Consider the following 26,593-nt stretch of genomic DNA (forward strand, 5'->3'; position numbering starts at 1 on the left):
GAGAAATGTAAATAAAGAGCTTTATGTTGTTTTTTAATTCTGCATAAAGGAATGTATTATTTTAGTTAAGTCCTCATCCTTTAGGGATGAAAGACTAATTAGGTATTTTACCCATTTGTAAAAGTGACTTATTGTACCCAGATTTTCTTATAAACAATGAATTTTTCTTTTAAGTTGAAATTGCAACTCATGGATAGATGTATGATAGAGGAATAAAAGTTTCTGCATTCTTTTTGTAAGTTTCTAAGTGTTTTCTGGAATGTAATATGCTACTGGCATTTGTTAAATTATGTCATTTATTTATTAAAAAAAAGAGATGTAGAAGAATAAGATTAATCACTTAGTTCCAATTATTTATTCATTCCTAAAATAGAATATGGTTAGATAAATTTAAAAGTTTATCTCTAAAGTTATTACAAACAATTTCTAGGCTTATGGAGTTGTTGTTTTAACTTTTAAATTTTTTCATTTCTCTTCCTCCTTAGTATTGTAGAAAATGAACCTAGATGTAATAATTTTTAGTTGAAATGAACTATATGAAATATTTAGCATGCTGTGTATTTTAGATACTATCTTAAACTCCTAATGCTGCATATTAAAATAAATCATACCTAGGAAATGAAACATAAAATCATTGAAATGCTGCCATTATTTTATCCACTCCTGCAAGCTTTAAAACAAAAAAAAAAAGATATACATATTGCTGTTAAAAAAAAGAGAGAGAACTGCATGCTTATGTATTAATTTATTTTTAAAAAAAAGGGAGATTACTAACCCTAAAAACTTGATATATATATATATTTTGGAACTGTGAGTGTCAAGATAAGTTTCTCGCGTTGTTCTTTCTGTTCACCCCTCGTTTCATTGCACCCCTTTAATCTTTCTATGCTGCCCTCGCTCGCGATGGATGTTTTAAGATTGTTCTACCCCGGTTACTATTGTTCATTTCGGCACTACCCTTCATTGTTCAATGGCAACTGTCCTTACTTTTGGTCGCGTTGGGTGTTCTTCATTCATCGTGGTATATATATATATATATATCAAACCACTGTGTGTAGACATAGTTGACGGCCCGTGGCCGCCACTATGTGAACACACAGTGGGCGGCACTGGCACCGTTGCCACTGTGTGTGCACATAGTGGGCGGCCCACGACCGCCACTATGTGTACGCACAATGGGCGGCACCACCGGCACTATGTGTACACATAGTGGCATCCGAGAGAGCCCTACACCACTGCCTTCGCCTCCTCAAAACCCCCCACCTCTCCATGGCCGCCATTGTGCCCTACCTTGACCCTGTACCTGCACACACACAAACACACACACCACTAAATAAAAAAAATATAATATATTAAACCCTAACCCATTTCGGGTTAGGGTATAATTTAATAGAAAAAAAAAAGAGGATTTTAAATAAGGAGAAAATGCAACCCTAACCCAATTTCGGGTTAGGGTTAGCATTTTAAGAATAAGAGATTTTTTTTAGAGAATTTAAATAAAGTATATAAAAAAAAAAGAGGGAATTTTTACTCAACCCTAGTTATGGTTTAAGATTTAAAATTTAAGTTAAAATAAGAAAAGTGGGGGGGAATGCTTTTCAAATTTGAAAAGAATTTCCCCCATATAATTTTAGCCATAAGTGTTATTTAATTAAAACTCATTAATTAGTTTTGGAAGGGCATTAAATTTTAATAGTCTATTTTATATAATCTAAAATGGGGGGATTAATGTTATTTACATTAATCACATAGTTGATTTAACTTATTCAGCTAGGGAAATTATATAGTTATTTTAATATAATCGATTATATATAAACATTAAGGTTAAAATTGGGGAAAAATTTATAATTGAAGATTATTAATTATTTTTTAGGAATTCTTAGTCCTTGAGGCCAATGTTGGCCAGATTAAATATATCGTCAAATTTAGAGGTTTAGGGGAAATTAAAATTGACTTTAGCATAATATCGGATTTAGTTCACAAATGACATTGTAGAATTTCGAACAATTAATTTTTAAATAGCATTATCATTATTTGGTCGGGAATGATTTAAATGCATTTGAGATAACTAGTTTTCCCTCATTTTTAATTAGCGACAACTTAATTAAGATAATTTAACTAACTAACTAAATTGTGACATTAATTAATCTCCATTAAATAAAGTCGCTCAATTGAGTTGGTTAATTAATCCAACCTTTGAAAATAATTTTATTTACATCCTAGTTAAGACAAAACTCTATTGAAATCATTTTAATGTAGGATATGTTATGAGTTTATGTTGTTCAAAAAAATTTGTTGTTCCATTTTTTGCCCAAAAGTTTGGGCACAACAAAAGCCGACATGGCATATTGTAATAGACTCATATATATGAGATCTTGTAAATCATTTTGATATAGAGGATAGGAGATGAGATGAGATAGGAATGAGTGAATAATAAGGAAGATATATGTGAATGCATAGGATAGATTTTGTATAAGGTTTATGGTTATAGTATGAGCTTAAACCGGTACTGAACTTGACATAGTTGATGCTGATTTGAAGCAGTACATTGTATTAGATTTTCATAATCCATTTTGTAAGTCAATGAGACTTCTATTTTGCAGATTGAGTAGTGAGCTCTAGGAAGTTGGCCTTCCTACATGTGTAGGCCGCTCATTGTAAGTAATATTTATTCATTGGCTAGTGAGTGAATATTGTGGGTCACAAATCCCATCGAAGTTTTTCCCACACCGGGTTTCCTCATTAAAAACCTTGTGTTATGGTGTATTTTCTATGTTGCCTTTATTGTTCCTATTTACTGCATTAATTCTTTTTTATCGGTACAATGTTTTGGAATGCAAAATACTTAATAAGGTTAAATATTCTATCAACCAATTAGATACTAATTCATCCCCCCCCCCTCAGTATCTTTGGGACTATCATTAATCCTAACAATTGGTATCAGAGTCTGGTCCTTTATTTTCAAAACCCTAACAACTTGAGGAAGATTCTGACACCGATACATATGGAGAACTTAAGAAAGCAATTGGAAGGAGCTCTTGTAGACTATGATTCAGAGAAGTTGAAGAATATCAAACTTGAAGATGATCTGATGACTGCATAGGAAATCATTCAAGGACTTTAGGAGAATCTTACTATTGCTAGAAATAAAAGAAAAGAACTTGATGAGAAGATGCAAAATGACAATGATGAAAATGAAACTCTTAATGATCTTGTGAATAAATTGAGGCAAGAAAATATGACTATGAGGAATGAAATGCAAGAAATGACTATGAGATTTTATAAAGACATTGAAGACATGAAGAAGAATGAAGATGACTTGACTAGGAGACTCAATGATGTTGGTAATGAAAATCTAAGACTCGATCATGAAAATGATATGTTAAAGATAGATCTGATTCACATGTAACATGATAAAACTAAACTTATGAGGCAAATGGAAATTTTGGAAAATGAGTTGGCTACTGCAAATCAACATAAACAAAAATTCAAGAAAAGTTCAGAAGAACTTGATGATATGCTGAAAATTCAGAAACCTAATGGAGATACTAATGGACATGGATTTGAAATTGGTGAAAGTTCTGGTACTACAAACAATCATGATCATAGTAAACTGGTAAGACAACCTAATACTTACAAATTTAATGGGAAATGCTTTAACTGTAACCAGTATGGTCATAGAGAAAATTAGTGTAGAGCTAGAAACAATCAGAACATTAATGCACCCACTGGTCAATGTTCCAAATGCAACAAAGTTGGTCATAATTCAGAAAACTGCAGAATGAATGTAAGATGTTATGTTTGTGGAAGATTTGGGCACTTATCTAATCAATGCAAAACACAAACTGACATAGGATATGGAAAGGCTATTCAGAAGAATAATGTGACTTGTTATGCTTGTAACAAAATTGGACATATTGCAAAATTTTGTAGAAGCAAGACTTCAATGACAAACATTAAAGAACCTAGTTTGAAAGGCAAAGAAAAAGTTGATGAGGTAAAGTAAGAATTTTCAAGATAATGGATTAGAAAGATAGATCAGAATGTTGATGTGACTATTCCTTCACCGATTGAATAGAGTATTACTCCACCGGAAGGAAATTCTTCATCCAAATGAGAAGTAACCCTTTAGGGGCATTGAAACAAGTTGAATATCATGCAAATTACCCTCGGTAGAAGGTGAGAAGATAGAATTCTTCTTTGCCGGTAGATGTGTTAATTTTTCACTTAACCAATGAGCATTTATTGTGGTTGCTGAATGAAATTTCATTATAAATCATCAGTTTTCATTCATTTTTGAAGCACTGAGAATTCAAACTAGCAGAGAGCGTGAAAATATGAGCAAAGACATTCAGGGTGAAGAAGTTGTTGGCTTCAAAATCTGATTCACTTCAACATCCTTATAATGATATGACAATTCTATGTGCAGAAGAGATATTAAAGAGAAGGAAACTTCCAGGACAACAAATGAAAAGGTTTGATTTAACCTTCTACACTTCAGAGCTACTCAAAGTCCAGGTGGGTATACATTTGTGAACTAAATTCACACTTTTAAAAGATAAATCCATAGCAAATGAGTCCAGAAAACCAATGGATCTAATCATCTCAAAACTAACTGAAACAAAGGAATGAAAATTGTACTCATATTCAGTATTGACCTACAAAACATGTGATAGACAACCTCGATCTATACCAGTGCCTTATCCAAGGTCACAGAGTCATCTAAGTTCAAACAATACCCCAACAATAAAATATCTATACATGTCCCATTAGTTTGGCTTCTGTAGATCCTTATATGTGCCTGACACACATAAGAATTTATTCATACCAAATTAAACTATGCTCATCAAGATTCAAAATATCTCACAAGGAATTTACTGGTAGAAGTGATTCCCACATATTTAATTCCCCTCCTGAAGAGAAAAGATAAGAAACATATCTATTGAAAGTTGCCTTACAACCCCTATTCAAATGAAATAACCCTTGATTATTTAGAATGAAACAGTAAACACTTGCAAACACATTTGAAGACAACACAAAGTTTTAACTCAAAACCAATGGTCTGTATATTGATATTTTCTTCAAAAATGTATTACAAGAAACCTTCAAATATTCTCCATTAAAACTTGGAAAAGCTCAGATAAATTTCTGTAGCATTTTCTTACAATTCTTTGCGATCATTTTTCTACTAGTCCTGGTATCCATCTATAACAACATGGATGCACATAGCTTTGGACTTTCCTAGGAGAATTTGTTACAATCATTTCTTCTCAAGAAGAAGTTACAAAATCTTTTACAAATATGGTTACAACTCCTTTTCAACCTCTGCAGCTTCTTCTACTTGTTGTCCAGTTGCAACCTCTTCTAACGGTTCTACATCCTTTATGGCATATTTTCTTGTCCACTCATTGTATACATCATCAGCTGGCCATGTGAAGTTAATCACTTTTGCTTTTTCCTTGGCTAACCTTTTCCAAGAATTCCTCATTTTGTTAACCTCTGAATTGAGAAAACCATAATGAGATTTGATTCTCTGTATCTCCTCAATTGTTACAACAAAGAAGCAAGCATCTTCTAAGCTAATAATTACTTTTATTCTAGCTAACAATTTGGCTTCTAATTCCTTAAGCCATACTTGTTTGTCCTTCAATTGGTTCAGGCTGACAAAACCTCCTAGGAGCAATTCAAAAACTTGATCAGTGTACTCCTTCTTGTACAAATTGATCTTCCTGTCAGCATTATCAATTCCTTCTGCTAATTTTACTAGATCCTTTGTGGTGTCACAAGTGGATTTGATGATAGGATCAGCCCTTGCTTCATCATAAGATACACAAATAAGCTCCAAATCCTACCCTCTGGGCTTCCACTTGTCAAAAATAGGCATTAAAATGGCCTTATCTCCATTAAGCTCATTCCACATATCTAGAATCTTGCTCATGTTATTATACAATAATGAGGCCCCTATGGTGTCAGCAAAACTTAAAATTGTAGCCCTTACTCTCTCCTCATATTTCTTTGCATACAGGGCTTGAGCCTATTTTAAATCCTCCAACTCCTAAGGAGTAATCTCAACCAATTGAGAGCCAGAAGATGCTGGAGATGGTGGGAACTCAATGATGGGGTTGGTAGGTGGAGGTCTTGCAGGAGAAGAGGAGATCATCAATGTTGAAGACTCACCTTGATGGTACTGTCTTGCCAATTGGCTTTGTAGCTTGGAAATGATGTTGTCTTTACCCCTTACCTCTTCCTTGGCACTATTATAGGATTTTAAAACTATCTCCAGCTTAACCTAGAGATTTGCCTTTTCCTTGGCCTCCCTTTTACCACTGCAACACTAAACTTTGCAATTTCTAGCACAATGCTAGCAGCCTCCACTACCCCAGTGCTCTGCACTCTTTTTACTATCATTCCACCAAGGTAACTTGACCTTGGGGTGTCCTTATTTCTATTATTCTCATCTATTTTAAGAGACCACATGACCAGTGCAGCATTCTCTTTGCTAAAAGTGACACCCTCCATAGGTTTGGTCTCTTTTCTTACTGCCTTGAATACCAAGGCATCTGCTATGTCCACCTTAGGGAGAATGAGTACCCCAGTCTATGCCACCATGTCTCTTCCCTGCTCGGGAGTGAAGGTCTTAAACTCATCAATCATTTCTTTCCTTATTTCCTCCTCCACCAGAGCTAGATCTTTATGAGGTTGCTCACCTTTCCTCTTTTCACACCTTGCATTATACTTGTCAATGTTTTTCTTCTATAGAAACTACATGAATGCTCTTGAAGTAACAAAGTTATTGTCAATCAATAAATCTTCATTGGCCTGCTTAATCTTAGGATCCCACTCCTGGCCCTTGAATTCATTAGCAGTGATATTCATTTTAGCAATAGGGGGCTCTTTTAGCTTTCCCACTTCCACTTCATCATATGTATTTGATATCTCTCTAAGGTTGCCTAACTGTAACAGTTGCTCAACCACTACCTGTTCATCTCCTATATGGATAGGGGATTGAGAGGGAGAGTACAAGGGTTCATCATAATGTATTTCTTTTCCCACTCTCTATTTCTTTGGGTTATCTTGAATGTCAATGACATCCTATATCTTCCTCTTCCCCTTTGAAGTAGAGGGCTCCCCTATTGTAGGCATCAACACACTGTAATTGGTCTTCTTATGCAACATGTAGTTAGTAGGAGGGATTGCTCTGGTTGATGTAGACCTACTTAGAATAAGTCTTGCTTTCTCAGGGTTGTTTTTAATTACAACCTCCCTCTTTTCTTTCAAAGTCTGCATCACATCCTCAAAACAAAGAATTAGAAACTTTATCTTCTCCTCAAAAGGGTGGAAGCTAGACAATGGGTCATAGCTGGTATCAAATTGATGTACAAAATCTAAGGCCTTTTGATAAGCCACCCACTTTTCCTTCCTCAACACTTGCTCATCTAGATCAAACTCATTCCTAATGAGGTCTTCAGGAAACTAGAACTGGTGGGGTTTACCTCTGCATATTGCCCTTTTTCTAAACATGCCATTGAAGAAGTCTTTAGGGTCAGCACACTAGGAGACTACTATTGACAAATGATATGGTTGAAGGAAATCTCCAAAACACTTCCAACCTCCTTTAACTATCACAAATTGGTGTGCTATGGTAACTATAGGGAAAATGGTCCCTTTACCTCTGCCTGTTAACTCTGCCTCCAGCACACCACCAATCTGCCTTAGGATCTCTGCAATTCCCACTTTAAGAGGGACCTGATAGGGTAACAAAAATGGAGTGCCTATGAAACCATATACTCTGAAAACTGTGGAGACAGGCTATAAGTAAATATCACCCCAATTGTGAACAATTTTTATATTTTCTGCAAACTCTTTTGGCCTAATAAATTCCAAAAGAACGTTGGAGACTCTTGGATTCTCTGAATAGAGGAGAATCCTAATCTTAGATTCAAAATACTTATCAAACTTTAAGAAGCTTGCATCTTCTCTGTCCCATGATAGCACTATACTCCATAACTACATTGGCATCTTTTCTCCATCTTTCTCTTTTACAAGATCCATTCCACTTGCCAAATAATCACCACCCTTAAATAAAAATAAATGCATAAGGAGGGAATACTATCCAAAAGGCCTATCTACCTTCCCATTCTTTATTCCTATTAATCCTTCATGGATAGCATCAGTGATAAATGAAGCATAATCAAAAATCACTGCAAGAGAAGGATTCAAGATTTGAGCAATCATTAACATGTAATGAGTGGGCATATTTGCCTCAGCATCCTCTCCTAAAATTTGGTAGAGTGACCAGTATAATCCCTTAGCCCTAAGGGTGAACAAGTTTAATGAGAAGGGCTCTTCAGTGTTGGGTCCTACAACGGTCAACCCACCTATCTTCACAAAGAGTTTTTTAAGAGGACCATTTCTAAGGTGGTTCCTTTGCACACCGTATACTTGTGCTAGTGAATTGAAATTAATAGGTTCTAGAAAATTGGTAAAATCACTAAGCCCAAAAGCATTTTTGAACTCCTCATTATTTATTTCAATGAGGGTTTTTTCATTTGTATCCCTAATACTTCTTGTGACTGGATCATAATTGAGTGCAATCTTAGTTAGGAGATCCACATCCATGAATACTCCTGGAACTACCAATTTTCCCACATCTAACTCCCAGATACTGTTCTACAGGGCTAAAGAGTTTCTCATGCCAAATCCAACCTTGAATAACCCCAACCCAGACAACCCAACCTGTGAGCCTATCAGCCAGTTACCTTTATCATACAATCCCTCTTCTATTTTTAGGCGAGAAGCTCTTGGCACAAGTTCTTTTATCTTTGTATCCACATTAGTTTAGAATGTCAACTGTTCAAGGAAATCATCACAAATAGCCCTTTCCTGGTAATTAACTTTTCCTGAGAATTCTCTCTTAGGTACCATCTTAAAATTATGCAGGTGGTTTAACTATTTCCCCAACTATTCTATGACAAATCAAGACCTTAATTAAAACACTGCTAAGTGATTGGCAAACAAGAGTATAAGAGAACCTATTTTTTCTTGAAGGAATCCACTCTACAACTAAATAAATTTTCTCTATATTTGAAGAAAATAGCTCTGCAACTGCCTCTTTGCAACAATTCTATAGAATGATACCTTCATTCAATTGATATGAGATCATATATGGTACTCAGGCTCTTAACTACGACATTGATACCGCATGCTTTGGCCATCCCTTTAGAATTGAATTCATGAAAGAATTCTAAATTTTCGCTCCAATGGGTCACAACACACCTGCACATTTTTTCCTTCCACTCTTTCACCATTTCGCAGAGCATAACCTTCGAGCAATTTTGTCAAACAAAATCATGCCAGCTGTCCGATCAAATGGAACTTAATCGATCTTTACACTGTCTTAACATCTGTGCCCTCACATTGAGCCCCACCTCTTTTCGCCACTTCACAGTATTTAACCCGTGAGCACTTTTCATTCATGAAGCTATGCCAGGCATCAAATGGGACTCTAACCGCTCAGCCTTTAACTCTTACCGAGACCGTCAACCTTTTTCACTAACTGTGCCTTATGTTGACGACTAACGATTTTTCGCTATTTCGCATAGCTTAACCCACTTTCAACTTTGGGCCATGAAACAATGTGAAGCATTGGATCAATCCTGAGATGACCATCCTTTAAGCAAGACCTTTATGCTTGCATCGCTTACCCGCTCTCCCATTGGTTACCAAATACCATGTGGCACTCAGCCAATAGCCTTGGAAAACTCTTCAAGTTTAGTTCAGAGTCAGCCACGTGTTCTATTTCCCTTATAACCGCTAGTTACACCTTGGTAGTCCCTCAATCTCTTTCAAAACCACATGTCAATCGACATGTCACCATCTAGCATCATGCTGGGAAGAATCTTCTTTTCTCTTTCACCATTTCGTGAAGCATATCCCTCGGTTGGTTCGCAGTCATGAAACAACGCTAGCCCTTGAATCAAATCGGAGTTGATCCCCTTTTACCTTCATGCTTTATCTATTCTTTGGGGCCCAAAAACCTTTCACTGTTTCACTGGTTTTAAAACACGAGCATTTTAACTTCACAAATACATGTGGACCGTTACATTATATTTGACTTGCTCGATGCTTAACAACTTAACTGAATCTAGCAGATGTGAGCCCTCTGATTCAGCATTATCCTCCTGGCATCTAGTCATTTCTGAACTAACATGTCCACCTTTTATTTGCTGAGAGGAAACCTCTGATTCCACCTCATCCTTGCCACCTAGATCTGCCAAGTCACTTTCACATTCCATGACATGAGTCATCCTCTTGGACCCACCTTTTAAGCCTTAGATCTGACTTGCTGACTACTTTGACCCTCTGCCACATGTCTTTATCTGATTTTCCATCTTGACCAACTGGATTGCCTGCTTGGAGCACCATGTCATTTAGCTACTTCGCAAAAGCTAACTATTGAGCACCTTCCTCTTGTGATGCTGTGCTAACTGTCGGATCAAATTAGACTTGCGCATCTGTTATGCTCCTATTAAAACCCCTTTCTTGGGCCAAAAACCTTTTCGCTACTTCATAGGGCGTAACACGTGAGCATCTACCAGCCACGAAGCAGCGCAAACCGTCGATCTCTCTTGAACTTGATCACCTTTTAGCCATTTGAAAAGTCTTCACTATAGGGTCCCACCAAACCTTTTTCCCATTTCACGAAAGGTAACTTGCTTGCTATTTTTGACTGTGAATCAATGCCAGATGTTAGATCTTGAGCGAGATGGAATCCTGTTAAACCTGACCAAATGCACACCATTGAACATGCTTTTCCTTTTGCCATTTCGCAAGACTTAAAACACTCGTGACTTTGCCTAATGAAATGGGGAAAGCCGTAGATCAATCTGAGAGCTGCATGACATTTACTGAGCCCGACAACATTAGAAAGAAAAAGACATAAGGCATAAATTTTTGTGATTAATCAACAACCACCTAAGTAAATGATAAGGGGGAACACTTCATACGACCCCAAGACCCATTACTTAAGTGGATAAAGTAACATAGGAATAGAAACCAGAGGGTTCTTGATCAAACATCGAGTGATTTTAAAATTGAAGCCCTAAACCCTTAAGACCTAACACAGACTTGAAGTGGTTGATAGTGTGTCTAACTCAAAATTCAAAAACTTAACCAATTATGGGAAAAGAAAACCCATTTCTTAAATAGTGATAACTTCGGCTTTGACTAGGGATGGTTGATCGCAAGGTCAAGACAAGAAACTCAGAAACTCTAGAGAAACAGATCAAAACATAGACCCAAACAAAACAACAGGAAACAAACAAAATATATACAAACAAAGGACCTACTGTGCATGGACATCAAGAGAAATAATGTTTCAGGAATTGTCCATGTACTGGAAATTCCTGTACTTTATCATTCAGATTTTTCACAAAATATGAATCCTTTCCATTTAAATCATAGACCACAAAAGGGCCAACCCATAATGATTCAAATTTCTTATTTTTTCCCTTGTCCTATCCTTTTGCATTCCACTGAAGAACAATATCATCAATTTGAAACTTCCTTAATGATGTCCTTTTATCAAAAAGGTATTTGGACTACAATTGGATCTTCTGATTTCTCTTATGAGCTAAAGTTTTGAGCTCTTCCACCTCCACAATTTGGATCATTTTGTTTTCCATAGGTTCAGATAGCTCCATGTCCTCATCTTGCAAGAATTTATAAACTGGAAGAAGATTATTCACTAGCAATCTGACTTGTCTACCATAAACCAGTTCAAAAGGTGACATTCCAATGGCCTTCTTGATTGTTATTCTATTTGCCCACAAAGCTAATTTCAATTTCTGATCCCAAGATCTCTTATTTTCTTCCAGGATTTTCTTGATGATGTTCAAAAGACTTTTATTGCTGGATTCTGCTTGTCCATTGCCCTGAGGGTGATAAGGTGAAGAGTAAGACATGATTATTCCATGACTGGTACAAAACCCAACAAACTCTTCTGACCTGAAACTCATGGCATTATCCATTACTAATTTTGCAAGTATTCCAAATCTAGTTATAACATTATCCATTAGGAAATCAATGACAGCCTTACTTGTAGCTCTCCTTGTGGGAATAGCCTCAATCCATTTAGTAAAATAGTCAGTGGCTACTATGATCCATCTATGACCTCTTCCTAATTTCTCAACAATCTCTCCAATAAAATCAATGCCCCACTAGACAAAAGGGGCTTCCACTGTGACTGGATTTAAGGGTAAAGCTCCTTCATACTTCAGCTTGGATGAAAATTTTTGACATGGGTCACATTTCTGGACATGTACATGATCATCTTTGAATAAGGTAGGCCAATAATATCTAGCCTGGATTATCTTACCAGCAGTTGTCTTAGTAGAGTAATGGCCCCCACATACTCCATCATGCATTTCAGTCAATACCCGTTTAGCCTGGAATTCATCCAAACACATTAGCAATTCTCCATCTCTTTTTCTCCAAAATAGATCACCTTGAATGATAACATATTTTTGTGACTTGAGTTTTAGAGTTCTTCTCTGATTATGTGTCATTCCTTCTGAGAATGCAGCATCTCTTAAAAATTGGACTATCTCTGAATACCAAGGTTGCCTTTCAATACTAGTGACTGAAGCACTTTTGACTTCAACATTATGTATTTCAACATTCAGAAGATTAGACTTAGTCATGAGCTTAGCCAGACCTAAACCTCTCACCAATTTGGTGATCTTTATTTCCAAGTCAAATTCTTGGATTCTATTAATCCATCTACATCTTTTCCCTATAACCTCAGATTGGGACAGAATATCCTTAACTAGAGCATGTGGGACATATGCAATGATTTTTTGCATTTACCAGGTATGGCCTAAAAGCCTTGACATCTTTAACTTAAGCATACGCTTGTTTCTCCATGGTTTCATATTTTAATTCTGCTGCTTGCAAAGACTTGCTATAGAAAGCTATGGGATGTTCATATCCCTCATTATCCTTTTGTAACAACATTGTAGCTACTGTATGATATGAAGCAAAAGAGAATAGAGAAAAGGGCTTACTATAATCAGGAGATTTTAACATTGGCACTTCTTGAATGGCCTTTTTAATTTCAGCAAAAGCCTCTAAGGCTTCTTGATCCCAACAAAATTTGCTATCCTTCTTGAGCAACTTGACAATGGGCTTCACTATCTCTGCAAAGTTTGCAATGAATCTCCTGAATCTCCTAACAAAATTTTCTTTTCCTAGAAAGGATTGAATACCTTTAACATTCTTTGGTTTAGACACTTTGTTTATTGCTTCAATTCTTTCAAGGTCTATCCTTACCCCTTCCTTGGAAACAATGTATCTCAATAGTTTTACTTCAGTGACCTCAAATTGACATTTCTTAGGATTTAATGACACACCAAATTCCAAGGCTTTATTGAACACCTTTTCCAAATGTCCATAATGATCATCAACCCTTGTAGAGAAGCAAGTTAAATCATCTTGATAAACTACCATGATGATATTAATGAATTCTTTGAAAGCCATGTCCATGGCTCTCTGGAATGTAGCTCTAACATTTTTCAATCCGAATGGCATTCTTACATAGACATATGTTCCCCATGGAGTAGTGAAAGTAGTTTTAAAATATTTAGATTCCCTCACTAACACTTGATTGTATCCTAAAAAACCATCCATCATGGATAAAAGATCACAACCTATTACTCTTTGCAGCATGGCTTCCATATTTGGGGAAGAGTAGTTATCTTTCAAAGAAGCAACATTCAAATTTCTGAAATCCACACATAATCTAATGTCCCCATTTTTCTTTCTTACTGGGACCAGATTGGAGACCCATGAAGAATGCCTTATAGGTCTGATAATCCCCCCTTCTCTTAACTTATTCAACTCTTGTAGCATCTTAGTTTCTAACATGGGATTAATAGGTCTCTGCTTCTATCTGAAAGGCTTAGCATCTAGAAGTAAAGGAACTTCATGCTGAAAAAGATCTTGTCTCTATGCCTTTAGGTCTTCATAAGACCAAGCAAAAACATGCTTATATCTTTTTAATAAATTAATAAGATTAATCCTGACATGAGGGGGTAATTTCTTTCCAATGTATACTAACTTAGGGGATGACTCAGTCCCCAGGTTTATCTCCTCCAATTCTTCCAACTTAGTGGTAGACTGTTGATGTAAGTGACTGTCATTCTAACTAAACATGCTCTCTAGCTCTACTAACCCTTTAGGTATCTCATTTGTTTCCAACTAAACCAAGTCATTTCCAAACACTGTTTCCTTGTTGCCAACCACCTCCACCAGTGCTACAATCAATCTTCTGTCCATCATAATCATCAACACATTAGATGAACCTAAGAATATCTTCATCATCAACAAAAACTTGCTAATTATACACATTATCAAGGATGGCAGGCCTAGATTTTATCTCTATAGTGGAGATGCTGGTTAGTGTTGCATCATCATTTTTTAAGGCAACGTTAGCTAGAAAATCTGCCATAATATTCTTTGATCGCTTTATCCAATTAATAGAAAATGCACTAAAATGCTCAATGACATCCCATACTGCATGTTTATATCTCTTTAATCTATCATTTTTGGATGCATATTTGGATCTTACCTGAGATACAACCAATTCTGAATCCCCCAACACTTTCAACAGCTAGATTCCATGCCTTTTGGCAACTTCAAGTCCCAATAATAGGGCTTCATACTCTATAGTATTATTTGTGCATTGGAAAGCCAATATGAAAGAATACTTAAAAGTTATACCTAATGGGGATACAAAAAGAACCCCTACTCTAGATCCTTCTTTGGAACAAGCTCCGTCAAAATACATCTGCCATAAACCATACTGTTGTGATTCTAATTCGACCACAATGGGGTCAGTATTCTTCAACTGGGGTAAAATTGGTTGTAGTATGAAATTGTCAAGATCCACATCAATCATACAATTGAGCATACTAGGATCTACATTTTCAATTACCTTAGGAGCATGTGGTTCTCTATACAACTTGACCTAATTCCCATTTATTGGAATGGTGGCATAAGATAAATTTAGTTGAACATTTTCTCCTATTACTGCTACCCACTACCTAGACAACAACATACCATAATGGGGTTTAGTGTCAGTAACAATAACATCCATTTTATAAGTTGCCTCAGGGAATGCTACTATTTTTACTTCAACATCTCTCATTGTACCTATCATAGGTACTTCTCTATTATCCATAGCATAACATTTTCCATATACAGTGGTTACTAATAGTCCTAATTCTTTCATGACACCATAGGGCATCACATTAGCAGCAGTTCCTGAATTGATCATGCAGTTTTTTATCAACCGATTGTTTACTAACAAAGTGACATAGAAAGGATCTACCTATGAAGGCTCTTGATTGATAGTGGTTCCAACATAAACCTCTGGGGTTTGGAGCTCCTAATCCTTTCCATTTTTAGTTGAATCAGTGGGTAGGATTGTGTCACTGTTAGATATATTAGAAAACAAAGACAAAGTTGCATCCCTATGTTCTTTTATTTTCAGCAATTCTACTAATGGGACAGTAACCTTCATTTGAGTAAGATCTTGAGCCATGTCAAATATAGAACTATTGCTTAATTCAGTACTATCTCTAACTCTTTCTGTCTTAAACTGACTTGCCCTTTTTGTTGTGGCAGCTCCTTGTATATAACTGGTATTTTTATCATCTGTACTCTTGGGTACATATTTAACCTATTCCTTCTTTTCCTGACCAATTTTAGGGATAGTAGTAGCACTACTTGTTGCCCCCTTTTGAGTAATCTCTTTTATGAACATGGAACTAGGTTCACCCTAATCAGTGTCCTTCTTGGTGCTCCTTAAGTTATAATTGTGTTTTGCTTTGGTAATGGCAGCTTTGGTGAGGCTTTTAACTTCTTCCTCACTAGGCCTTCTAAGATGAACTTCTTCATCCTCAATTGTTACCACATTCAATGTAGGATGCCAATCCAAGGTTAGTTGTCCTTGAACAAACCTTTCATTATCCAACACATCACTATATTCACTTTGTATAGATTCCTCATCACTTTCTATAATAGTCTTAAACATGTTAATGTCAGGCTCAGCTTCTTGTCTCATGGATTCTTCAAGAGCCTGAGCCACTGCACACTGATGAGGAGAATGTGGTCCATCACAAGCAATACACAAGGGAGTATTTTCTATATTATGGACATTTTTCCCTTTTAAGAGATCTGGAGTGTCTTGATTTTGGGCAATTTTAGGCTTCTCATTCTGGGGTTTTCCATCTTTCCAATTGGTATTATAAGGCATGCCATGCAATCTAGGGGGTCTATCTTGCCAATTGTAATGAGGTTTATCATTTTTGTTTACCTTGGCAGTCAGATCCTTCATAGTAATGACCAACTTCTCTATCTTGTCTTCCTCCTTAGCAGCTTTGCTAGGTTGTTGTTTTGTTTCTTGCCATAACCTACCATCTATTCTTCTTCCTAACTTCCCGGATGCTTTTCTATTACTTTCTACATTAATGGCAATTCTAAAAGCATCTCTTAAGTTATGTGGATTCTTATCCCTTAGGATATAGGCCATCTTAGAATCAAATGCATTGTAGTAAGTATTTAAACACATATTATCATCTAACCTCATCACTTGATATAATCTATGCATGGCCTTTTGAAATCCGGCATTGAAGTCGGTGACCATTTCATTATTAGACTTTTTGATGTTATTAAATTCATTGAGCATGAAGCTCACATTTGTTTTGTCACCATATTGTTCTTGAAAACAATTTTTAAAATCTTCCCATGACCTAATGCTATTAACTGGAAGACCTCTGTACCATTTCTCTTGCATCATCAACCAGGGACTGAATAAATAGTTTCATTATAACATCTTCATCCCCTATCTCATAGTCATTTCTTAGGTCCCCAAAATATTTTAAATATTCTTTAGCACTAATTGCATTATTTCCAATAAATTTATGGAGTCTGTCTCTTAACTCAGTAGGAACATGGTTGGGATATCCTGAGATCCCGTCAAAAAATAGTTGCCTATACTATTCTAAATTGATATGTCTACTTTGAAAAGGGGAAGCAACATTATTATTTCCTATGTTCATTCTGACCTTTGGAATTAGGGACTGAGATACTTGACCATGCTGATTGTTCACAGGGGTTTGACTCACTGATGCTATATTAGTAGGCACAGTAGGCTAAATCTTAATTGGGGGAAGAGAAATTTGTTGAGGATCAGGCTTACTAAGATCTTCTGATGGGAAAATGATAGGGGGAGCTTTTAGGTAACTAATTTTTCTCTTCACTTCTTGATTTGCTGCTTCCAATTCAGCTTTCTCTAGTTCCATTTGGAGATCCTCTTTTTCTTTCCTCATTCTTTCCATCTCTCTCTCATGTGCTGATAGCCTATGAGAAATCTCTTCGGTGTTTTTAGATCCAAGTCCATCATCCACCCATTTCTGCTTTCCTTTATCAACATGATTCCTAGGAGGCTATGAATCACTGAGAATTTCCTTGTTTGGCTGGACTATTGACCTATATGCTGGCTTAGCCTTGGGGATCAAAATTTCTCTAATTATAGGGCCTTCCTTGTCACTCTTTTCTTTTTCTTTGGCCAATACTTCAAGATCAGCTATCTATCTAAGAAGCCTATCTCTTTCCATTAATTTTTCTTTAACCTCCTTCTCCTTATTTGTTTCCTTTTGGGCTCTTAAGGAGATTAAGTGATGAAAATCTCCTATTTAAATTTTCAATTTCTTGTGACACTTCATCTTCATCAGGGAAATTCTCCTCAGAGTCAGATAAATTGACTTGATCTATATCAATCAGGTTGATGTTTCCATCAATTGTCCTAGGAACAAAATGTCTAATTGCATTTGAACTAGTCCTATCTCTTGCAGACACACTAACAAGAGATATATCTTGATTTATAGCATGAGCATTATCTATATTTCCAAACAATCCAGAATGGAAACCTAATATATCATGTTTAGATTCTCTGGAAGAAGAATTAGACTTTACATAAACAGGTCGATCAGGTATCTTACCGGTATTGTTATTCTTTTGCACCCAAGAAGCATTTGATGGTTCATGAAGAATTGATCTCTTCTAACCTCTTCGTGACTATTTTGGCAAACCTTCTTACAAAGTTTCATGAGGGTGCTTCTTCATGAATGATCTGGTGTTTTTTCCTCCTTGCATTATGCTTGTCTTCCTTTCTTTTTGTACTTCACAAGGACTGGTTCCAAGATAACAGAGTCGCCACCCACAAGACTATGGGAATTATGAAAACAAGCTTTGAAAAAATGTCAGAAATCTTCAGACCAAAATCATATATCAAAGGAAAATAGAGGGAACTTCCAGATAGAGACCTCTAAGCACCACTGCTATATTCACCAACGCACTGATCTAATCCACAAACAAACAATGATTTTCTTTACAAATTTAAACGCAAATCTGCATCTGGATCCTTATTGTGACTCTCCCCAGTAGAGTTGCCACTTTTGTTGTCTTCAAAATCTGATTCACTTCAACATCCTTATAATGATATGATAACTCTATGTGCGGAAGAGATATTAAAGAGAAGGAAACTTCTAGGACAACATATGAAAAGGTTTGATTTAACCTTCTACACTTTGGGCCTACTCAAAGTCCAAGCGGGTATAGCTTTGTGAACTAAATTCACACTTTTAAAAGATAAATCCACAACAAACCAGTCCAGAAAACTAGTGGATCTAATCACCTCAAAACTAACTGAAACAAAGGAATGAAAATTGTACTCATATTTAGTATTGACCTACAAAACATGTAATAGACAACCTTGATCTATACCAGTGCCTTATCCAAGGTCACAGAGTCATCTAAGTTCAAACAATACCCCCACAATCAAATATCTATACATGTCCCATTAGTTTGGCTTCTATAGATCCTTATATATGCCTAACACACATAAGAATTTATTCATACCAAATTAAACTATGCTCATCAAGATTCAAAATATCTCACAAGGAATTTACTGGTAGAAGTGATTCCCACATATTTAATTCCCCTCCTGAAGAGAAAAGATAAGAAACATATCTACTGAAAGTTGCCTTACAACCACTATTCAAACGAAATAACCTTGGATTATTTAGAATGAAATAGTAAACACTTGCAAACACATTTGAAGACAACACAAAGTTTTAACTCAAAACCAATGGTCTGTATATTGATATTTTCTTCAAAAAAGTATTACAAGAACCCTTCAAATATTCTCCATTAAAACTTGGAAAAGCTCAGATAAATTTTTGCAGCGTTTTCTTACAATTCTTTGTGATCATTTTTCTACTAGTCCTGGTATCCATTTATAACAACATGGATGCACATAGATTCGGACTTTCCTAGGAGAATTTGTTACAATCATTTCTTCTCAAGAAGAAGTTACAAAATCTTTTACAAATACGGTTACAAGTCCTTTTCAACCTCTGTAGCTTCTTCTACTTGTTGTCTAGTTGCAGTCTCTTCTAATGGTTCTACATCCTTTATGGCATATTTTCTTTTCCACTCATTGTATACATCATCAGTTGGCCATGCGAAGTTAATCACTTTTCCTTTTGCCTTGGCTAACCTTTTCCAGTAATTCCTCATTTTGTTAACCTTTGAATTGAGAAAACCATAATGAGATTTGATTCTCTGTATCTCCTCAATTGTTACAACAAAGAAGGAAGCATCTTCTAAGCTAATAATTCCTTTCATTCTAGCTAACAATTTGGCTTCTAATTCCTTAAGCCATACTTGTTTGTCCTTCAATTGGTTAGGGTTGACAAAACCTCTTGGGAGCAATTCAAAAACCTGATCAGTGTACTCCTTCTTGTACAAATTGATCTTCTTGTCAGCATTATCAATTCCTTATGCTAATTTTACTAGATCCTTTGTGGTGTCACAAGTGGATTTGATGATAGGATCAGCCCCTGCTTCATCATAAGATACACAAATAAGCTCCAAATACTGCCCTCTAGGCTTCCACTTGTGAAAAATAGGCATTAAAATGGCCTTATCTCCATTAAGCTCATTCCACATATCTAGAATCTTTCTCATCTTATTATACAATCATGAGGCCCCTATGGTGTCAACAAAACTTAAAATTGTAGTGCTTACTCTCTCCTCATATTTCTTTGCATACAGGGCCTGAGCCTGTTTTAAATCCTCCAACTCCTGAGGAGTAATCTCAACCAATTGAGAGCCAGAAGGTGCTGGAGATGGTGGGAAATCAATGATGGGGCTGGTAGGTGGAGGTCTTGTAGGAGAAGAGGAGATCATTAGTGTTGAAGACTCACCTTGATGGTACTATCTTGCCAATTGGCTTTGAAGCTTGGCAATGATGTTGTCTTTACCCCTTACCTCTTCCTTGGCACTATTATAGGCTTTTAAAACTGTCTCTGGCTTAACCTGGAGATTTGCCTTTTCCTTGGCCTCCCTTTCTACCACTGCAACACTAAACTTTGCAGTTTCTAGCATAGTGCTAGTAGCTTCCACTACCCCAGTGCTCTGCACTCTTTTTACTATCATTCCACCAAGGTAACTTGACCCCGGGGTGTCCTTATTTCTCTTATTTTTGTCTCTTTTAAGAGACCACATGACCAGTGTAGCATTTTCTTTTCTGAAAGTGGACCCTTCCATAGGTTTGGTTTCTTTTCTTACTACCTCCAATACCAAGGCATCTGCTATGTCCCACTCGGGGAGAATGAGTACCCCAGCATGTGCCACCATGTCTCTTCCCTGCTCGAGAGTGATGGTCTTAAACTCATCAATCATTTCTTTTTTTATTTCCTCCTCCACCAGAGCTGGATCTTTATTAGGCTGCTCACATTTCCTCTTTTCACACCTTGCATTATACTTGTCAATGTTTTGCTTCTATACAAACTACATGAATGCTCCTCAAGTAAAAAATTTATTGTCAGCCAAGAAATCTTCACTGGCCTGCTTAATCTCAAGATCCCAGTCTTGGCCCTTGAATTCATTAGCAGTGATATTCATTTCAGTAGTAGGAGGCTCTTCTGGCATTCCCTCTGCCACTTCATCATATGTATATGCTATCTCTCCAAGGCTGCCTAACTGTAACAGTTGCTCAGCCACTACCTATTCATCTCCTATACGGATAGGGGATTGACAGGGAGAGTACAAGTGTTCATCAAATTGTATTTCTTTTCCCACTCTCTATTTCTTTGGGCTATCTTGAATGTCAATGATATCCTATATCTTCCTCTTCCTCTTTGAAATAGAGGGCTCCCCTATTGTAGGCATCAACACATTGTAATTGGACTTCTTATGCAACATGTAGTTAGCAGGAGGGATTGCTTTGCTTGATGCAGACCTACTTAGAACAAGTATTGCTTTCTCAAGGTTGTTTTTAATTACAACCTTCCTCTTTTCTTTCAAAGTTTGCATCACATCCTCAAAACAAAGAATTAGAAACTTTATCTTCTCCTCAAAAGGGTGGAAGGTAGACTATGGGTCATAGCTGGTATCAAATTGATGTACAAAATCTAAGGCCTTTTTATAAGCCACCCACTTTTCCTTCCTCAACTCTTGCTCATCTAGATCAAACTCATTCCTAATGAGGTCTTCAGGAAACTAGAACTGGTGGGGTTTACCTCTGCATATTGCCCTGTTTCTAAACATGCCATTGAAGAAGTCTTCAGGGTCAGCACACCGGGAGACTGCAATTGACAAATGATATGGTTGAAGGAAATCTCCAAAACACTTCCAACCTCCTTTAACTATCACAAATTGGTGTGTTATGGTAATTGTAGGGAAAATGGTCCCTTTACCTCTGCCTATTAACTCTACCTCCTAAACACCACCAATCTACATGAGGATATCTGCAATTCCCACTTTAAAAGGGACCTAATAGGGTAACAAAAATGGAGTGCCTGTGAAACCATATACTTTGAAAACTGTGGAGACAGGCTATAAGTAAATATCACCCCAATTGTGAACAATTTTTATATTTTCTGCAAACTCTTTTGGCCTAATAAATTCCAAAATAACCTTGGGGACTCTTGGATTATCTAAATAGAGGAGAATCCTAATCTTAGATGCAAAATACTTATCAAACTTTAAGATGCTTGCGTCTTCTCTGTCCCATGACAGCACTGTACTCAATAACTGCAATGGCATCTTTTCTCCATCTTTCTCTTTTACAAGATCCATTCCACTTGCAAAATAATCGCCACCCTTGAATAATAAATGCATAAGGAGGGAATACCATCCAAAAGGCCTATCTACCTTCCCATTCTTTATTCCTATTAATCCTTCATGGATAGCATTAGTGATAAAGGAAGCATAATCAAAAGTCACTGCAAGAGAAGGATTCAAGATTTGAGCAATCATTAACATGTAATGAGTGGGCATATTTGCCTCAGCATCCTCTCCTAAAATTTGGTAGAGTGACCAGTATAATCCCTTAGCCCTAAGGGTGATCAAGTTTAATGAGAATGGCTCTTCAGTGTTGGGTCCTACAATGGTCAACCCACCTATCTTCACAAAGAATTCTTTAAGAGGACCATTTCTAAGGTGGTTCCTATGCACACTGTATACTTGAGCTAGTGAATTGAAATTAATAGGTTCTAGAAAATTGGTAAACTCACTAAGCTCAAAAGCATTTTTGAACTTTTGAACTCCTCATTATTTATTTCAATGAGGGTTTTTCTATTTATATCCTTAATACTTCTTGTGATTGGATCATAATTGAGTGCAATTTGAGGTTGGAGATCCACATCCACGAATACTCTTGGAACTACCAATTTTCCCACATCTAACTCCCAGATACTATTCTATGGGGTTGAGGAGTTTTTCATGCCAAATCCAACCTTGAATAACCCCAACCCAGACAACCCAACCTGTGAGTCTCTCAGCCAATTACCTTTATCATACAATCCCTCCCCTATTTTTAGGCGAGGAGCTCTTGGCACAAGTTCTTTTATCTTTGCAGCCAGATTAGTTGATAGTGTCAACTATTCAAGGAAATCATCACAAATATCCCTTTCCTGGTAATTAACTTTTCTTGAGAATTCTCTCTTAGGTGCCATCTTAAAATTATGCAGGCGGTTTGACTATTTCCCCAACTGTTCTATGACAAATCAAGACCTTAATTAAAATACACTGCTAAGTGATTGCCAAACAAGAGTATAAAAGAACCTATTTTTGCTTGAAGGAATCTGCTCTTCAACTGAATAAATTTTCTCTGTATTTGAAGAAAATATCTCTGCAACCGCTTCTCTGCAACAATTCTTTAGAATGATACCTTCATTCAATTGATACAAGATCATATATGGTACTTAGGTTCTTAACTGCGACATTGATACCATATGCTTCGACTGTCCCTTCAGAATTGAATTCATGAAAGAATTCAAAATTTTCACTCCAACGGGTCACAACACACCTGCACATTTTTTCCTTCTGCTCTTTCACCTTTTCGTAGAGCATAACCTTTGAGAAATTTCATCAAACAACATCACTCCAGCCATCTGATCAAATGGAACTTAATCAGTCTTTACACTATCTTAACATCTCTGCCCTCACGTTGGGCCCCACCTCTTTTCACCACTTCATAGGTTCTAACATGAGAGAACTTTTCTTTCGTGAAGCTACACTAAGCGTTAGATGGGACTCTAACCGCTTGGCCTTTAACTCTTACCAGGACCGTCATCCTTATTCACTAACCGCACCTTATCTTGATGGCTAATGGTTTTTTGCAATTTCATATAGCTTAACCCACTTTCAACTTTGGGCCAGGAAACAACGCGAAGTGTTGGATCAATCCGAAGATGACCATTCTTTAAGCAAGACCTTTACGCTTGCATCGCTTACCCACTCTCCCATTGGTTACCAAATACCACGTGGCACTCAACCATTAGCCTTGCAAAACTCTTCGATTTTAGTTCAGAGTCAGCCACGTGTTCTATTTCCCTTATAACCACCGGTTACATCTTGGTGGGCCCTCAATCTCTTTCGAAACCACATGTCAATCGACACGTCACCATCTAGCATCACACTAGGAAGAACCTTCTTTTCTTTTTCGCCATTTCATGAAGCATATCCCTCGGTTGGTTCACAGTCATGAAACAATGCTAGCCCTCAGATCAAATCAGAGTTGATCCCCTTTTACCTTCATGCTTTATCTATTCTTTGAGGCCCAAAAACCTTTTGCGATTTCGCTGGTTTTAAAACACGAGCATTTTAACTTCACGAATACACGTGGACCGTTACATTATATTTGACTTGCTCAATGCTTAACAACTTAATTGAATCTGGTAGACGTGGGCCCTCTGATTCAGTATTATCCTCCTGGCATCTAGTCATTTCCGAACTGACATGTCCACCTTTTATTCGCTGAGAGGAAACATCTGATTCCACCTCATCCTTGCCACCTAGATTTGCCAAGTGACTTTCACACGCCATGACATGATTCATCCTCTTGGACCCACCTTTTAAGCCTTAGATCCGACTTGCTGACTACTTTGACTCTCTACCACATGTCTTTATCTGATTTGCCATCTTGACCAACTGGACTGCCTGCTTGGAGTGCCATGTCATTTCGCTACTTCACGAAAGCTAACTATCGAGAACCTTCCTCCTATGAAGCTGTGCTAACCATCGGATCAGATTAGACTTGCACATCTGTTATGCTCCTATTAAAACCCCTTTTCTAGGCCAGAAACCTTTTCGTTGCTTCGCAGGGCGTAACACATGAGCATCTACCGGCCATGAAACAATGTGAACCATCAATCTCTCTTGAACTTGATCACCTTTTAGCCATTTGAAAAGTCTTCACTGGAGGGTCCCGCCAAACCTTTTTTCCATTTCATGAAAGGTAACTTGCTTGCTATTTTTGGCTATGAATCAACGCCAGCCATTAGATCTTGATCAAGATGGAGTTCTGTTAAACCCGACCAAATGCGCACCATTGAACATGATTTTCCTTTCGCCATTTTGCAAGACTTAAAACACTCGCGACTTCACCTAACGAAATGGCGAAAGTCATAGATCCATTTGAGAGGTGCATGACATTTACTGAGCCCGACAACATTAGAAAGAAAAAGACATAAGGCATAAATTTTTGTGATTAATCAACAATCGCCTAGGTAAATGATAAGGGGGAACACTTCAGATGACCCCAAGACCCATTACTTAAGTGGATAAAGTAACATAGGAATAGAAACCAGAGGGTTCTTGATCAAACATCGAGCGATTTTAAAATTGAAACCCTAAACCCTTAAGACCTAACATAGGCTTGAAGCGGTTGATAGTGTGTCTAACTCAAAATTTCAAAAACTTAACCAATTATGGGAAATGAAAACCCATTTCTTAAACAGTGATAACAAAAGTGAAGCGATTTCTTTCAAGCACTCAAACATTTTCAAGTAGCTTAAGGTATTTTTCAAATGGCTTCCTCTTCTCTCAAATTTATTGCAAACCCTACCATTGTGGAAATTTTAAAATGCCCTAGGCTTGTTTTTAAAATTATTCCTGAGATAGCTAAGCAAGATGATTCCATAAGCGCATTCTGAAAAATTCCTAAAGGTGTAGCTTATGCTAAAGACCCTATAATTTATATTCACTACAATATTGAAGAATTAGGTTCTATGGAAGTATTAAAGATGTTTAAAACCATAATTTGTGATGAAAATGGAAATGTCAAACCCGAGCACAAGGTTATAAAGACTTTAGGTTTTGTAGAAATCTTGAACATTCCTAAATTTTCAGAGGTAGTGAGAATTGTCCTAAGTAGGGCACATGGAGAATTTCTTTGGTTAGATTCAATCTGCAAATTCACCTGGCAAGCAATTAGGGTAGTGATAGGATCACCCTCAACTGACAGTAGACCAGACAAGACAAAGAAGGTACCTAAGAACACAGTCATGACCTTAACAGGAGAAACATCTGATAGTAGATCTCTGAGAGTAAATGACATCAAGGATATCAATGTGAGATTCATAAGTATGATCTTAGGCTATAAGACCACACATGCAAACTGACTTAACTCAGTTTCTAGTCTTTGCATTAAAAGTGCTTATGATATGGTAAATAACAATGAAAAAATAGATGTGTGTGAATGGCTGAAGGATGAACTAGTAGATAATTTGAAAAAGATAAAAGGAGACAAGAAAGGGACATTCCGTTTTGGTAATCTTTTGGTATGCCTTATGTTGTATTTTTCAAAACAAATTCTCGGTATTGGACAGAAAGATTTTGGATATGACATAGTGGTAGGCAAACAATTGCAAGAAGCCTTCACTGACATGGGTATTGCTAGGGAAAATAATATAACTGATTATTTCAAAGCTTTCCAAGCCAAAATGAAAACAAGAGAGAGATTACCACAAAGTATAGTAGATAAATATGATAAGGAAATCTCCTTTGTGATTAAGAAAGATGAAATATGGATGGAAGCAGTTCTTCCTAGAACTGTATGGGTAACTGAAATGGGGTATGAGGTTGATGTGAATATTATTGAGACTTATGATAAAGCCCTACTAGAAGGACCTAGAGAACCAACAAAAAAAGTTTTTGGTAGTGCAAAAACAATTGAGAGTGA

The sequence above is a fragment of the Cryptomeria japonica genome, chromosome 1 (assembly GCF_030272615.1).
Source record: "Cryptomeria japonica chromosome 1, Sugi_1.0, whole genome shotgun sequence".
Classification (NCBI taxonomy): Eukaryota; Viridiplantae; Streptophyta; class Pinopsida; order Cupressales; family Cupressaceae; genus Cryptomeria; species Cryptomeria japonica.